Source organism: Copidosoma floridanum, unplaced genomic scaffold, assembly GCF_036245765.1.
Source record: "Copidosoma floridanum isolate Cflo_tuat_1 unplaced genomic scaffold, Cflo_Japanese_pri ptg000006l, whole genome shotgun sequence".
In the NCBI taxonomy this organism is placed as follows: domain Eukaryota; kingdom Metazoa; phylum Arthropoda; class Insecta; order Hymenoptera; family Encyrtidae; genus Copidosoma; species Copidosoma floridanum.
Window position 1 is genome coordinate 8793042 of NW_028321883.1, and position 15134 is coordinate 8808175.

The following is a 15134-nucleotide window of genomic DNA, read 5'->3' on the forward strand; positions in this document are numbered from 1 at the left end:
GTGCATGGTTTTAAAGCCTTGAACATCAACCACGTACTTCGTCATCTTAACGTTGTGACGATTATTAGTTAACTAACCCCTCTATCGATGTGTCATCTCTTTATATACAACTGCTAGTCACCGCTAGTTATCACTCGTATCGCTTTCGCAGAGGTTAATTAGTATAAAAGAGAAGTTCAAGCTGCTTGTCATTCATTTGAGTACGTTAACGCGAGCTGTACGTATAATGGAGCAACTCCGCGAGAATTTTGCTAACGCCAACGCCGTGGAGCGTTACGTGATTTTCTGTGAAATAGCGCGAATAGAATATCAACGCTTGCTGCATAGTGATAATATGACCGAGATACGAGATTTCATTGATAATAGTGAAATAGTGCTTAAAAGTATTTCCGACTATAAGCTGTCTGTAAAATTGTCATCGCCAGTGGAAAATAAGTTGTTGAATATTGAGTGTCTTTTATCAACGTTTTTAGCAGCATTTTATAAAATTCTAGAAGTGCAAGGGTCAGGGCTCGATGAAAAATTAGACAATCAAGATGATTATAATTTTGTGACATGGAAAGATCTTAATAGTGCTTTTAAAAATCGCATAAGAACGGCTGTTATAACAAATAGTAGGCATTTAGATATAATAAAATTTCTTAAGTCTGCGGAAAAAATATTTATTTTAAAAGTGCAAGAAATTCTCGACGAGCAAAATGCTTTAAAAATTAATACAGTATTAGCAGCAGAGTTTTTGACAGTAAAAAATGATACAGAGACTGTTGAAGTTAAATATTTTAATACTAAATCTGATTCCATTTTTGATACGACAGACCTATATGAATGGTTTAAAACGAATGTCCAGAAGCCTATTTCTACAGATATAGAAGAGTTTCAGGAGCGTGATTCTGGATGGACTTTACGCTCAATTTTAAATTTAGTAGTAAATGTAAATAAGTACAATGCAATGAGTGGTAGTTCTTACATAGAACTCCCTACTACTATCAAGAAAAAAAAAGCTTGCGTGAATGTACAGAACGCAGATCAGCAATGCTTCAAATGGGCCATTTTGTCAGCTTTACATCCAGTGAATAAAAATGCACAACGAGTGTCAAATTATACTCAATACGAAAACAGTTATAGTTTCGAGGGGATCACCTTTCCAGTGCAGCCTAAGCAAGTTACAAAATTTGAAAAACAGAATAATGTGTCTATTAACGTGTATTTTTTGGAGAAAAGTAAAAATAGTTATAAAACTTTACCCCTTCACTTGAAAGCAGAAAAAAAGGATAAACATATTAATTTGCTGCTTATACAAAATTATTATATTGACACGTATAGTGATGGAAAATCAAAGAAACAAAAAAATATTGACGGAGAACGTGATGATTTCGTTAATGCTGAGGCAATGGATGAAGATGAGGTAGAAGAAGATAGAGAAGAATATTTAGAAGGAATCCAAGATGGTGATAATAGTGCTGATAATGATATAAAATACCACTACGTATATATTAAAGACTTATCTAGGTTGGTTAAAAGTTCTTTAACAAAACATCAACATAAAATATATATTTGCGACCGCTGTCTTCATTACTTTACAACTGATGAAATGTTAAAAACACATACGGTGGAGTGCGTTAAAGTGAATAAGTGAAAAAAAAGCTTGCCGAGGTATGATAATAAAATTTTAAAATTTGAAAATCACATAAATAAAAATCGTGTACCATTTATAGTATACGCAGACTTTGAGTGTTTATTAAAACCTGTGCATAATAGTGAGCGAGCAATACAACACCATGAAGCATTAAGTGTTGGATATTATGTAAAGTGCAGTTTTGATAACGCGAAATCACGATACATTTTCTACGGAAAAAAAACTGAAAGCAGTGAGAATCCAGCTACCTGGTTTGTGAAAGAAATGCAAGATCTTGCCTTAGATTTACATAAAATGTACAACAATCCAGTGCCAATGAGATTATTAACTGAAGGAGAGGACTTTGATTTTTTCAATGCTGATATATGTCACATATGTGAGAAGTCTATTAAAAATGATGAAAAAGTTTACGATCATTGCCATTTTACTGGAGAGTAAGTATTATATTTATGAGTTTGTAATTGAGAAAATTTTTTCCCTTTAAACTAAAATTCGCTTTTTTTTTACTCAGATATCGAGGCCCAGCTCACAATGAATGTAATCTCAAGTATCAGGACTCGCGAGCAGTACCAATAGTTTTCCATAATCTCAGCAATTATGATGCCCACTTATTTATACAAGAACTTGTAACTTGCTTTCCCGGAAGAGTGCAAGTTATCCCTCAAACTAAAGAAAAATACATTTCTTTTACGAAGTACGTTAAAGGGACAAGCATAAACTTACGCTTCATTGACTCGTATAGATTTTTGCCGTCGTCGCTTGATAAGTTGGGATCTTACTTAGAGCAGTATGATACTCTAGAAAAGGTTTTCAGTCAAGATGATAAATACTCTTTCGAGCAAATCAATATGCTGAAGAGGAAGGGTGTATTTCCATACGATTATGTAGCATCATTCGAAAAACTTGAAGAAATCGGGCTCCCATCTAAAGATGATTTTTATAGTAAATTATATAATGCACATATAAGTAGTGAAGATTATATACATGCTGAAACAGTATGGAAAACTTTTGATATTATAACTCTTGGACAGTATTCAGATCTTTACCTCAAAACTGATGTACTTCTGTTAACAGAAGTATTTGAAAACTTTAGAAATAATTGCCTCAAGGTTTATAAATTAGATCCTGCTCACTATTTCACTACTCCAGCCTTCACTTGGGATGCCATGTTGAAAAAAACGAAAGTAAGTATTATTTATAAGAATATAATGTCAATTGTGCTTAAGTTATTAATTGAGAATTTTTTTCAGATTTCAATAGAACTCATTACTGATATGAATATGTTTATGTTCATTGAAAAAAGCATACGAGGTGGAATAAGCCAGTGCTGTAACAGATATGCAGAAGCTAATAATCACTATATGGAAAATTATAAAAAAGATGAAACTGAAAGATATATAGCATATTTTGACGTAAATGATTTGTATGGTTGGGCAATGACTAAAAAACTTCCTTATGGTGGATTTCAGTGGGTCAAAAATGTTGAGCAACAGCCTCATGAGTTTTATAATATTGGAAATGAAAGTGCTTACGGATATATTTTAAAAGTGGATTTGGAGTATCCAGAGGAGCTCCACGATTCTCATAAAGATTTGCCATTTTGTTCCGAACACATTTCAGCACCAGGTTCGAAGCAGCCTAAATTAATGACAACATTAAGTAACAAGCATAAATATGTACTTCATTATGAAGCCCTCAAGCAAGCCACAAATGATGGATTACGACTGACAAAAATATATCGAGCCTTAAAATTCTGGCAAAGTGCATGGCTTAAAGAATATAGTGATCTCAACAGCATTGAGAGAAAAAAGGCTAAGAATGAGTTTGAAAAAATGCTTTTCAAACTATTCAATAATGCTATTTTTGGAAAAACGATGGGAAATGAGAGAAAGCGTATCGATGTCAAACTTCTTAACCATTGGGATGGACGCTATGGTGCGGCATCGTACATTGCAAAGCCAAATTTTCACAGCTGTGATATTTTTGATGAGAATTTTGTAGCTATACAGCTACAACGTGCAGAAGTGATGATGAAAAAGCCAATATACATTGGGCTTAGTGTCTTAGATTTATCGAAGACACTTGTGTATCGTTTTCACTACGATTATATGCTCTCCAAACTCAAAAATGATTGTAAACTCTTATACACTGATACAGACAGTCTGATATATGAGGTAACAAACCATGATATTTATAAAATAGTGAAATTGGATATTAATGAATTTGACACATCAGATTGTCCAGAAAATAATAAATTTACGATGCCGTTAAAAAATAAAAAAATTGTTGGGCTCATGAAAGATGAGTGCAATGGAAATATTATATTGAAATTTGTTGGGCTCAGAAGAAAGATGTATAGTATTCTTCTTGAAAATGAAAATGTGATTAAAAAAGCAAAGGGTGTTAAGAGTAACGTCGTAAAAGCAACTATCGATTTCAACGACTATACTGAGTGCCTACGTGACCAAATTATAAACATTAATCGAGAGCAAATTAATATAAGATCACGTCATCATAAGCTATACACTGAGAGGCAAAATAAAATTGCTCTTAGTTCCCGAGATGATAAACGATATATTTTATCAAACACTACAGATACGCTGCCTTGGGGCCATTATAGGATTTAAATAATAGAAGAACAAAGAACTGGAGAGTGTGTAGAAAATCATAGCAGACCAGCAGCCAATGAAAAAGCAGCCAATGTAGAGGGGAAGATTTCTTCAGTAGTGGGAGAGTCCCTATATCATCGGCAGCATCAACCAGCAGAGCTCAGTCAGAGCTGTAGTGAGCAGATAAAAGTATCGACCGCTTCATCATCCAAAGCAAGCAGCTCAGGACAACAACAAGCTCTCAAAAGAACAGGTTTGGAGTTAAAAAATTTCTACAGAGATAAGCAGATCTGTTTGGAACAGCAAAGCTCAGAAATAAAGGTTTGTAACGTGTTTTCTTATTCATATATTTTTTTTTACTATCTATAAAACTCACATAATTTTCTTATGTTTCAGATGGCTGATTTAGCAGCACTTAATATGCTGGCCTGTGGAAGATTCCTTCCAACAAAGAAGATCAACGAAATGGTCAAGGGGCAAAGTCATGTAGTGTCGAAGCTGAGAAAAGCTAACACTAAATTCGGCACGAAAGCTATCGCTGAACTAGACGATCACTTCCAAATATTTTTACCTAATCAAGTATCTGAGTATCTTGTGAGTAACGAACTATCATTTAATAGTTTGTTGGAATCTATTGATAGGAAGAAGCTGTCAGTTCGCTACAATGGTGATAGTGTTGAATTTTTTAACCAATAAATGTTTAATTATACAAATACAAGAAAAAGAAAGTTATTTTTGTGAAACTAGTTTAACGTGAGAAAAAATAAATGATACAATCTATTACATGTTTAGAGTTTTTATTTATCTCAATGAATCTTATGTAAGATATAACATTACCATGTATTGTAAAAAAATTTCATTTGCACACATAATTGATAACATTAAAAGACCACAACAAGTTTTATACAAATTTTTTTACAACTTCTGAATTTTAATAATTTTTAAAGTACATATCACTTTTATTCTTTGTTATTATCAATCCAACTGTTATGGGTATTGTGAAAGCCCAACCACTTGACGAATATTTAATTTCCTCGTCGACGAAGAATTTTTTCAACAAGATAAGTATCAGGATACTTGGTTTTCTGCAGTTCCTGCTCGTAGAAGCCTCCAGAAATTGGCTGATTTTGGTAATTTTCCAAATGGTAAGTTGGTGAATTGGTTAGAGCTACTCGTGTTATAGTGAATACCTCAGTCGACCAGTTAGGTGTGTATCCTTTTTCAAATACTTGCTTAGCATTACTTATTCGCACTTTGTCTCCCACTTTAAATTTCGGTAGTTTTCTCATCCCGATTGTTCTTGATGAAATTTTTTTCAAAATTTCATTTTTAGCAGCAGCTGACACATCCTTTGGTTTCATAGCTATTGTCCGATGTTTCCGATTATTATAGGCTGTCAGTAACTTAGGTAAGATGTCAATCCACTTATATCTGCCACGCAAGCTGAAATTTTTCCACATATCATGCTTTAGTGTACGATTGAATCGCTCACATATAGATGCTTTAAGGTTACTACAAGTCGAGTACAAGTTAATTTTGTTCTTTTGCATGAGACTTTGGAAATTCACATTGTAAAACTCTTTGCCATGATCTGTTTGCAAATTAGTTGAAACTCTTCCCTCTGTTAATATCGACTTTATAGCTGCAGTCACATCTTTACCGGTTTTATTCTTTACGGGCACAGCCCATGCATACTTGGAGAATACATCTATAACTGTAAGCAAATACCTATAACCTTTATTTTCATGAGCATAAGGTATCATCTCCACAAGATCAGCTTGCCATGTTTCATCCAAGCCTCGAATATCAAACTTTCGGCGAAGGTAGTTGCGTCTCGCAGGTTTATGAAGCTCTTCCACTACTGCTTCCATCTCTCTTAACTGTCTTCTGGAGTTATACTAGATGTATGTGCTACAATCTCCTTCAGTGTATTTATTTCACGCTGCAAATTTAGTATTGTTTCTGAGAATACATCACTTAAATTGCTCAATAGTAGATTTATTTTCTCTTGTTCATCCAAAATGAAACTTTCTTCTTTCTGTAAAGTAGTGAGATTTACAGCATCATGAAGTTGAATAGCTGGTGCAACATTGCACAACCTTTTATTTTCCAAGTCAAATTGACCATCTGTGGTGAGATTATATCCAATTCCTCGAGGACCTCGACTACCACCTTTCGACTTAACTGATCCACGTCCGAACACGTCGATGCTCATTTTTACACTGAAGTAGAATTGATAACGATTCTCAATATATGATATTAGCTTCACGAAGCTCCTCAATGCTTGAATTCATTTCATTAGTGTGACTAGGATTACCGGCTAATTTTTCTGCCACTAGTAATCTTAGCCAATTGACCAGCTCGTTAGGATCGTCCCAGTAAACGTAGTCCATTTGCATGTTCAGCCTAGCAATTTTAAATGAAGGTATGGACCCGCCTTTCTTCTTAATTTGAGTGAGATTAAATAATGGGGCAATAACATTATTGAATTTATTACTATTGTATGGACGAATCGTCTCATTTTTGTCAAATTTTCTTTCATGCGCACTTGACGTTTCCAAGATTTGTTTGTATTTAACTAAATTATCTGGTGTCATGTGCTTTTTATCAGGATGCTTTTTTATAAGTAACTCCATTAATCCATCAGTCATTGGATATCTTAGATCCTTTATTTGAATTTGATTATTTTTGAAATATATAGGCGAATCACCAAGTATATGCTGTCCGTTTTCTTCCTTTCTTATCCCATAAATTCGATCCAGTTCTGACTCTTTTCTATCAAGTATTTGTAAGTATGGATTCATAGGTTCATTTTTATCGATGTCATGCGCTGAATCATCATTGTCACTTTTTTCAACAACGGTATCATAGTCTTTGATAGTATCATTCGACGAAAAAGTATCTTCTTCATCATCACTGTTACTATTAGCTGATTGGAACATTGATGCGTCGGTATTATTAATTTTTGACTTAAAAGGCTTGAAGCGTTTTTTAAGTAAAGATTCAGAGCTAAGTGGCACGTCTTTGACTTTCTTTGTGTCATCGATAATTTTAAGAAGTGGATCAGTAATAGGCTTGAAAGTCTCTCCAATGTGTTTTTCAAAATTTTCTCTTCCTGACTTTAACAATCGATGCTTACGTCGAACAGCTTCTCTAGCTTTTTCAACTTGCCAAAGAACGTCTTTTTCCTCACGAAAAGTGTCCATGTTGATCGCTTGATGGTTAACAAGAGACTAATACGCACTTAATAAGCATGAGTAATATTTATAGCAAAAGAATCAAATCCTCTCCTATATCTACCATTATCAACATCTCTTTCCTTGTCTATTACGACAAATCCATGTTTTCCAACTCTCCAACAGTTTACACATAATTTTTTGAATTCATTGTACGTCATATCAGTATTAACATGATCATTATAGATGTGCTTCAAATTCATGTCATCTTGTCGAAATATGACTAAAAGGTTTAAATTATCTCTGACTAAGTGCTTTGGAACTTGAGCATAGGATTGGCATAGATAAAAGCGGTCAACGCTTTTGTGACGTCCCATGCAGAAAAAGGCTTTCACATTATCTTGTTTTTCACAGGCAATGTCGTCAAATATCATTATGGAGTTGGGTAGTGCCTTATCAGGAGATATGACTGATTCACGATCGCTATATGAAAAATACTTTACACCATCTATGGGCTCCAACAGTTGTTCTAGAAACTTATACTTTGGCTGATTCAGCGACTTTGAGTATAGATAAACATTCTCAAATCTCAATCCGTTGGGGTGAGTAATTAAAGCCAGCAAGCTGTTTGTTTTTCCACAGTTTGACGGACCACAAAGAACAGCTCTTATCGTATCGGGTAGCAAATCACCATGGCGTTGGATTTTCTTATCTTGCTTAACGATTCCATCGAAATTCACGACAGGAAGTTTTATATTCTGATCTATGAAGCTCATGTTTACTGTATGCTGACTCAACTGAGACTGAAACATGATACTGTAAATGGTTTGCCTATATATTTTGAAACTCATCTGTCATCGAATTTCCTAATCTTGCTTATCAGTTTGTTGAAATTTATGACAGGAAGTTAAATATTCTGTTCCTCGGAGCTCGTGGTTACTGCATGCTGAAATATGAAACTATAAATAGTCTTCTACGTATATTTTCGAGCTCATTCATCGTTAAGCACTTGGAAAGTAATGATCATTCATCATCGCAAAGGCTGTGGAATTATAAACACACTTATCAATAAACTGCCTATAGAGCTGCACGTACCAGGATATTAATATTGTGGACCGGGCACTAAACTAGCCAAGAGATTAGCTCGCGGAGATCCGGGTATCAATCCATTGGATCAGGCGTGCAAGCAACACGATATAGCCTATTCGCAGGATCGAAAAAATATTACAGCAAGAAACGCCGCTGACAAAATTCTCGCTGAAAAGGCGTGGCAAAGATTCAAAGCCACAGACGCTAGTTTAGGGGAAAAAGCTGCTGCTTTTACTATTACCAGTGCCATGAAATTGAAATCCAAACTCGGCATGGGAGCATTCCCTAGTACGAATTCTAGTAAAGTGAGTAAGAACAAAATGAAGCCGAAGAAAACTACTTTGAAAAGCTTGATTCGAAGTGCTTCAAAGTCCATGATTCCTAATCGTAGTGCTCGAAAAGCTATAAGTTCGGCGTTAAAGGGAGCTCAGGATGCTGTGAAAAAAGCTGGTGGTAGGAAAAATATTGTAATACCTCGAGTATTGCCTATCCCGCAGAAAACTGGAGGATTCCTACCATACCTTATTCCTGCATTTGCTGGCCTAAGTGCTATAGGCACTATCACTAATGGTGTAACTGGAGTTGTCAAGGCTATTAATGATGCTAAAGTTGCTCGAAAACAGCTAGAGGAGAGTGAGAGGCATAATAAAGAAATGGAAGCACTCTTACTTGGAAAGGGGCTGTTTTTAAAACCATATAAGAACGGCTTAGGTCTACATTTAAGGCTTGGAAAAGGCTTAAAAGATAAAAAAAAAAAAAATTTCTACGTAAAACTACCTTACCGAGCTCTCACAGACTATGACCTCATCAAGTATGCAAAAATTTCGAAAATACCGCATTTCCGTGGAGTTTCCATGAGAAATGCTTTGTCAGCCGATGGCCCACGTTTTTCCGAATCAGCAATAGTCAATCTCGATGATAAGGATGGTCCTGGTACTCACTGGGTTGCCTATAAAAAGCGAGGCAACAACGTGACGTATTTCGACAGTTTTGGTGACCTACAGCCACCGATTGATCTACTGCTATATCTTGGTGTTAGATGTGTCAAATATAATTATGAAAGGTTCCAAGATTTTGGTACATACAACTGCGGCCATCTTTGCTTATGCTTTCTTTGTAAAAAACTTAATTATCAGCCAATATAAATGTATCCCAATACGCAAGTGACATTAGTCATTGACAAACCGTCATGGAAGAAACATTGACATTAAGTTTATCAGGAACATCGTCTATTCTTGAAGCACAATATTTTCCACCTATCGAGTTGTCACCAGCACATAACTACGTTATTGGTCTAGTAGAACTCCTAACTTTCAATTCAATTCCAAATATCGACGAAGGTAATAATAAATTTTACGTAGGCGATCAAGTGGTTGTTTTTCCAACTGGCAGCTACGAAATTCAAGATATTGAGTCATTTCTGATCGACGTGTTACAACCCGACGATATAGCTATTAGCATCAAACCAAATAATAATACTCTTCGCAGTGTGATAACGTGTAGTCATACTATTGACTTCAGGCCAAAAGATTCTATAGGCCGTCTTTTAGGCTTTACTAAACGAATTCTTAGAGATACCAGTACTCACATCTCAGATTTACCTGTTGCTATTCTCAAGGTTAACACATTGAGAGTTGAGTGTAATATCACTAGTGGAGCCTATATAAACGGAGAAAAAGTTCATACCATCCACGAGTTTTTCCCTGCTGTACCACCGGGATACAAGATTGTCGAAGTTCCATCGCAAATCATTTATTTACCCGTTGCTGTTAAAATTATAGATCATCTTCAAGTACGCATTGTTGATCAGGAAGGTAACTTGATTAATTTTCGTGGAGAAGTTATAAATACAAGACTACACTTGAAACAACTCAACTGAAATGGGCATAGTGTACAACAATAGTAAAGTTGGACGAGGCTATGAAAAAAAATTAACGAGGGTGAGGACGAATAGTCATCCACGAGACAACAAAATTGGACGAAGCTATAAGAATAAACCAAAATGGATAAGACGGATCAGTCGTCGACGAACGCTCAAAGCGTTAACACGTCACAACGTCCAGTTCTTAAAAAACCTAGGCCTAAAAGTAAGAGCTCTTGGTGGCAAATAACTTGTGCTTTTTTTTGCTACCTGCGAACGAGAAAAAGTTGTGATGGAAGAGATTCTTGGGATTCAGTCAGGTGTAGTGTTTGATGAGTCAGTTGCACACAACGTAATTCATGCACATCGACCCCACATTGCATCAGCATTTAATAGCAGTGATGAGATTCGCATCTTAATTCAATATCAAGATTTATGTCTTTTACCCTCTCAAAGTTCCCTACGTATTTCTGGACGTATAACAACTGGAGATGATCAATCTCTTGAGAAAACAAAACTAGTTAATAACGCCATCTGCCATCTGTTTGAAGAAATACGATATGAACTAAAGGGTATTGAAATTGATAGGTGTAAAAATGTTGGATTGACAACTTTAATGAAAGGATGGATATCTTTCTCTCCCAGTCAGAGTTTAATGCTTGAAAATGCTGGTTGGATAGACATTGAAGAGAAAAAATCTATTATCAATGATTATTCTTATTTTGAAGTGTCAATACCTTTGAGTATGATATTTGGTTTCGCTGAAGACTATCGCAAAGTTGTGGTTAATGCAAAACATGAATTAATTCTCACAAGATCAAGAGATGATGTTAGTGCCGTTATACAAGTACCTGAAAATCAAATTTTCGAAAAGTATAAGCTTAAATTGACTCAGATTGAATGGCTTGTGCCTTACATAACTGCATCAGACAGACGAAAAATTCGTTTGCTTGATGCTATTGCAAAAGACAAGCCTATTTCTATGAGTTTCCGCAATTGGGAGTTGTATGAGTATCCTCTTTTGCCAAAAACTCCTAGACATGTGTGGACTGTCAAAACTTCCAATCAGTTGGAAAAGCCTCGTTTTGTTATTTTGGGCTTTCAGAATAAGCGAAAAAATGATCCTGCTTTTAATGCCAGTCTCTTTGATCACTGTAATATCAGCAATGTAAAGCTTTTCTTAAACTCACAGTCCTATCCTTATGGAAATCTTAATCTTGATATTAATAAAAATCAGTTTTCAACATTATATGATATGTATAAGAATTTTCAAGCCGCCTATTACGGGAAAGAACCAGAACCTATGCTGAATAAAAAAGATTTTATCACACACATGCCTCTTATTGTAATTGACTGCTCTAAGCAGAATAAAGCTTTGAAAAGCGCGCCAGTGAACGTGCGCTTGGAGTTTGAAGCACGAGAGAATTTCCCGGAAAATGTATCTGCTTACTGTCTCATTCTACACGATCGCATCGTAGAGTACAATCCCATTAGTGGTGACGTAAGAAAACTTGTTTAAGCACGTATTTAAAATTTAAAAAAAAAATACTAGCAGTGAAGTCAGTCTTTATCATGATGGAGTACATGGTGGACATGCAGGGCTTTAAGAAGCCTGGCAACGATTATAAGCTTAAAGAGTCGGCGATTCTTCCACTCCATGGAGATGATGAGCCTCAAGTATTTCTCTTCAAGCCGCCATTTTTTTGGCGCAAACTAAATGATAAATACAAACGTGAAAATTTATGGCTTGAGCTATCCTATCATGGATTAGATTGGCAATCAGGCGTTATCGACTACGCAAAAATTGGTAATGTTCTTCGGGAGAATCTCAAAGATGCTAAGAAGATTTTTGTGATTGGAGAAGTGAAGAAAAGGTGGCTCGAAAGGTTTAATTTTCAAGTTAATTATATGGTTGATTATCCAGAGTTTGAACTCCCAACATTAGCTACTGCATGTCCTCACCATAATGGTGCGTATAGATCTATGTGTGCCACCCACAATGTCAAACGAATGAAAAAATTCTACTTTCATATGGAATGGGAAGATGTTGCTGATTCTGAAGAAGATGTATAATAAAAAACTCAATGAAACTGTATTTTTTTTTAAATTATGTCATAAATAAATGTATTGGATTATATTGTTGTTATTATTTATGTAGCCTTTCCCTCAAAACTTGTTTAAGATTAAAATATTAAGAACCGATGATTCATTCTGATAAAACACACACTTGCGCAGTGCCTACACTAACGTGTATATAAACTAATTTCGGTGCAGAGTGCTGCTTAGTTCATCACGCAGCATCAAACGCAACGGATACGCGTTTATATCGCAGTAAGTACGACGCTTTTGAGCTGCAAAATAAAAATGGATTTTTACGAGGATTATGTTATTGAGATTAAAGGTTTTCTGGACGCTTCTCGACAGTTTTTACCAAAAGAAGTGGCTGTGGTGTTGCTTATGAGATCAGCGATCAGTCATTGGATTGTGCGGCCCCCGTGCAATTTTTCTACCTTACCTATGGATGTGCGCCAAAACAACGACTTTCAGTCGAAGCGAGTGCATGGACTTCGCTGGTTCGAGGGTAATTGTTCCATTAAAAAGTTACAGCAACATTTGTACACTGTAGCAAAAAATGCACATCAAATTTACGTTTATGAAGATAATACAGCCACTTATTTGGAATCGACCATAGGGTGTACTGTGATTAACATTCAGCAGTATATGGCGCCATCGCGTCACATTCTTAATATGGGATATTCAACAAAGGCGTTAATGTGTGGTACTCATGATGTACAAAAAAGTCTACGTAGAAAGCAATATTGCGCACTTAGTAAAGCTCATCAAATAAAATTGTGGCTTTGCTCTTTGGTGGAAAGTAGCATTGAACCAGACACAGAATGTTTTTTAGACGCGCTTGATAGTTATAAGAAGAAATTTTCTAAAACGCTTTCCAGTTGGGATACTGTTGATGAAATTAATGCTAATGATATTGATACTGATACTGATAGTGACTCTGAAACTGATACTAATGTTGGTGTCAAAAACGATGACTGTGTGTAGGCAAAAAAAAAAAAAAAATAAAGTAAGCATAAAATTTAAGATAAAAAAATTAAAGTACACGTTGCCGTGTGGTAGTACAAAGAAATTAGCGCCGTCTTATAAGCTGATGAGAATTTGCGTATTGCTTCAGTTATCCTGTGACGATAGATCAGGCAACATCAACAACATGGGTCCGATCTTTAGCAAACCAAAATATGAGAGCCTCAGTAAGAAGGAGGAGGAGGAAGATAAAAATAGCCGAAAACCTCTTTTAGAAAAGCACGTTGAGGCATCTCAACCAAAAGTGAAGGGAAATTATCATTCCGAAAATATTCGCTCTTATTCAAATAAAGATGGATATGATATATTGAAAAAAAAAATCAATAACCATGAAATTCTTGTGTATTTTTTTTTGAAGCTACCAAAAATATATGTATATTGAAATTAAAGTTTTGTTATTATTGAAACCCATTTACATACTATCCTAAAAATCTTAAACTTAAATTCATAAGCTGGCTGAATTCCTTGGCAAGGTACTGCGTCGAGTAAGCCAACGTTGGTCGCAGCTAAACGGGATACGCGATCCGCTACATCCACATATGATGCTGGTACATTATACGCGTGAATAAGAAGCGAAGAGTTATCGGCCATGGCTTACACATACGTGTATCCTAGCATGACTCGTTGCACCCGCTCTTGCTAAGAAAAAAATATTACACTGGAACATTATACGCCTATAAATAAGAAGCGAGAAGTCATCGGCCACGGCTAACACATCCGTATGGATAAGAAATAATAGCTCCGTTTACTTGGCAGGGTACTGCGTTGAGTAAGCCAACGTTGGTCGCAGCTGAACGGGATACGCGATCCGCTACATCCACTGATACACGTTCATGCTTGATCATCTTCCTCTCGCGCTGTACGTTGGGCTTGTCACACCTACACCTTTCGGACCCATCCTGATGACGTCGGAGCTTGATTCGCGGTCGGAAAGGAAGGGAGCTGTCAATATCATCCGACATCACAGCATTCGAAAGAGGCCCCCTTCCCCTGACGTTACTATCCGAGTAGTCCGCACCACCCACCGCCCCTACCGCCCGTGCCCCTCCTCCCACCGCCCGATTAGCCCCCACCACCGCCTCTCCTCTACCGCTCGATCAGCCTCTTCCCCCACCACCGCCTCTCCTCCACCGCCTCTTCTCCACCCATAGCTAGAGCCTCTCCCCCCACCACTACCTCAGGGGGGGAGCTGGGGGGGTGCCAGAACCACCATAGTTTACCTACTCTTAGGATTAATTTCTCAAGTTATGGTGTATGAAATGTTGTCGAGTTATTTGGGGTTTTGCGTCTTGCTCCATATAGCCAATTTGAATTTCCCGCAAGTTTGCCAGTCACATTTGAGAGCACTGCGCGAGAGCACGAACGAATGCTCATGCAAAGAGCGCGTACAGTATACATGTATTACAGTATACACGCGGAGTATATCTGTGTAAAATCTCGTCTGTCGCGAGAACGGCTGAAAATGCTCACCCACAAAAGTGCCCAATGCGCCATTAGAAGTTTTCACTTAAAAAAAAGGTTCTACACTCTGCCCATAATGAATGTCTCTGATCGTAAATCACGATTTTTAAAATTATATATTAACAAACAAATAAAATTTCTTTCAATAATGGCCCAGGAGATTAAGGAAAAAGATTTCTGTGTAAAACATTAACTTCATTTTT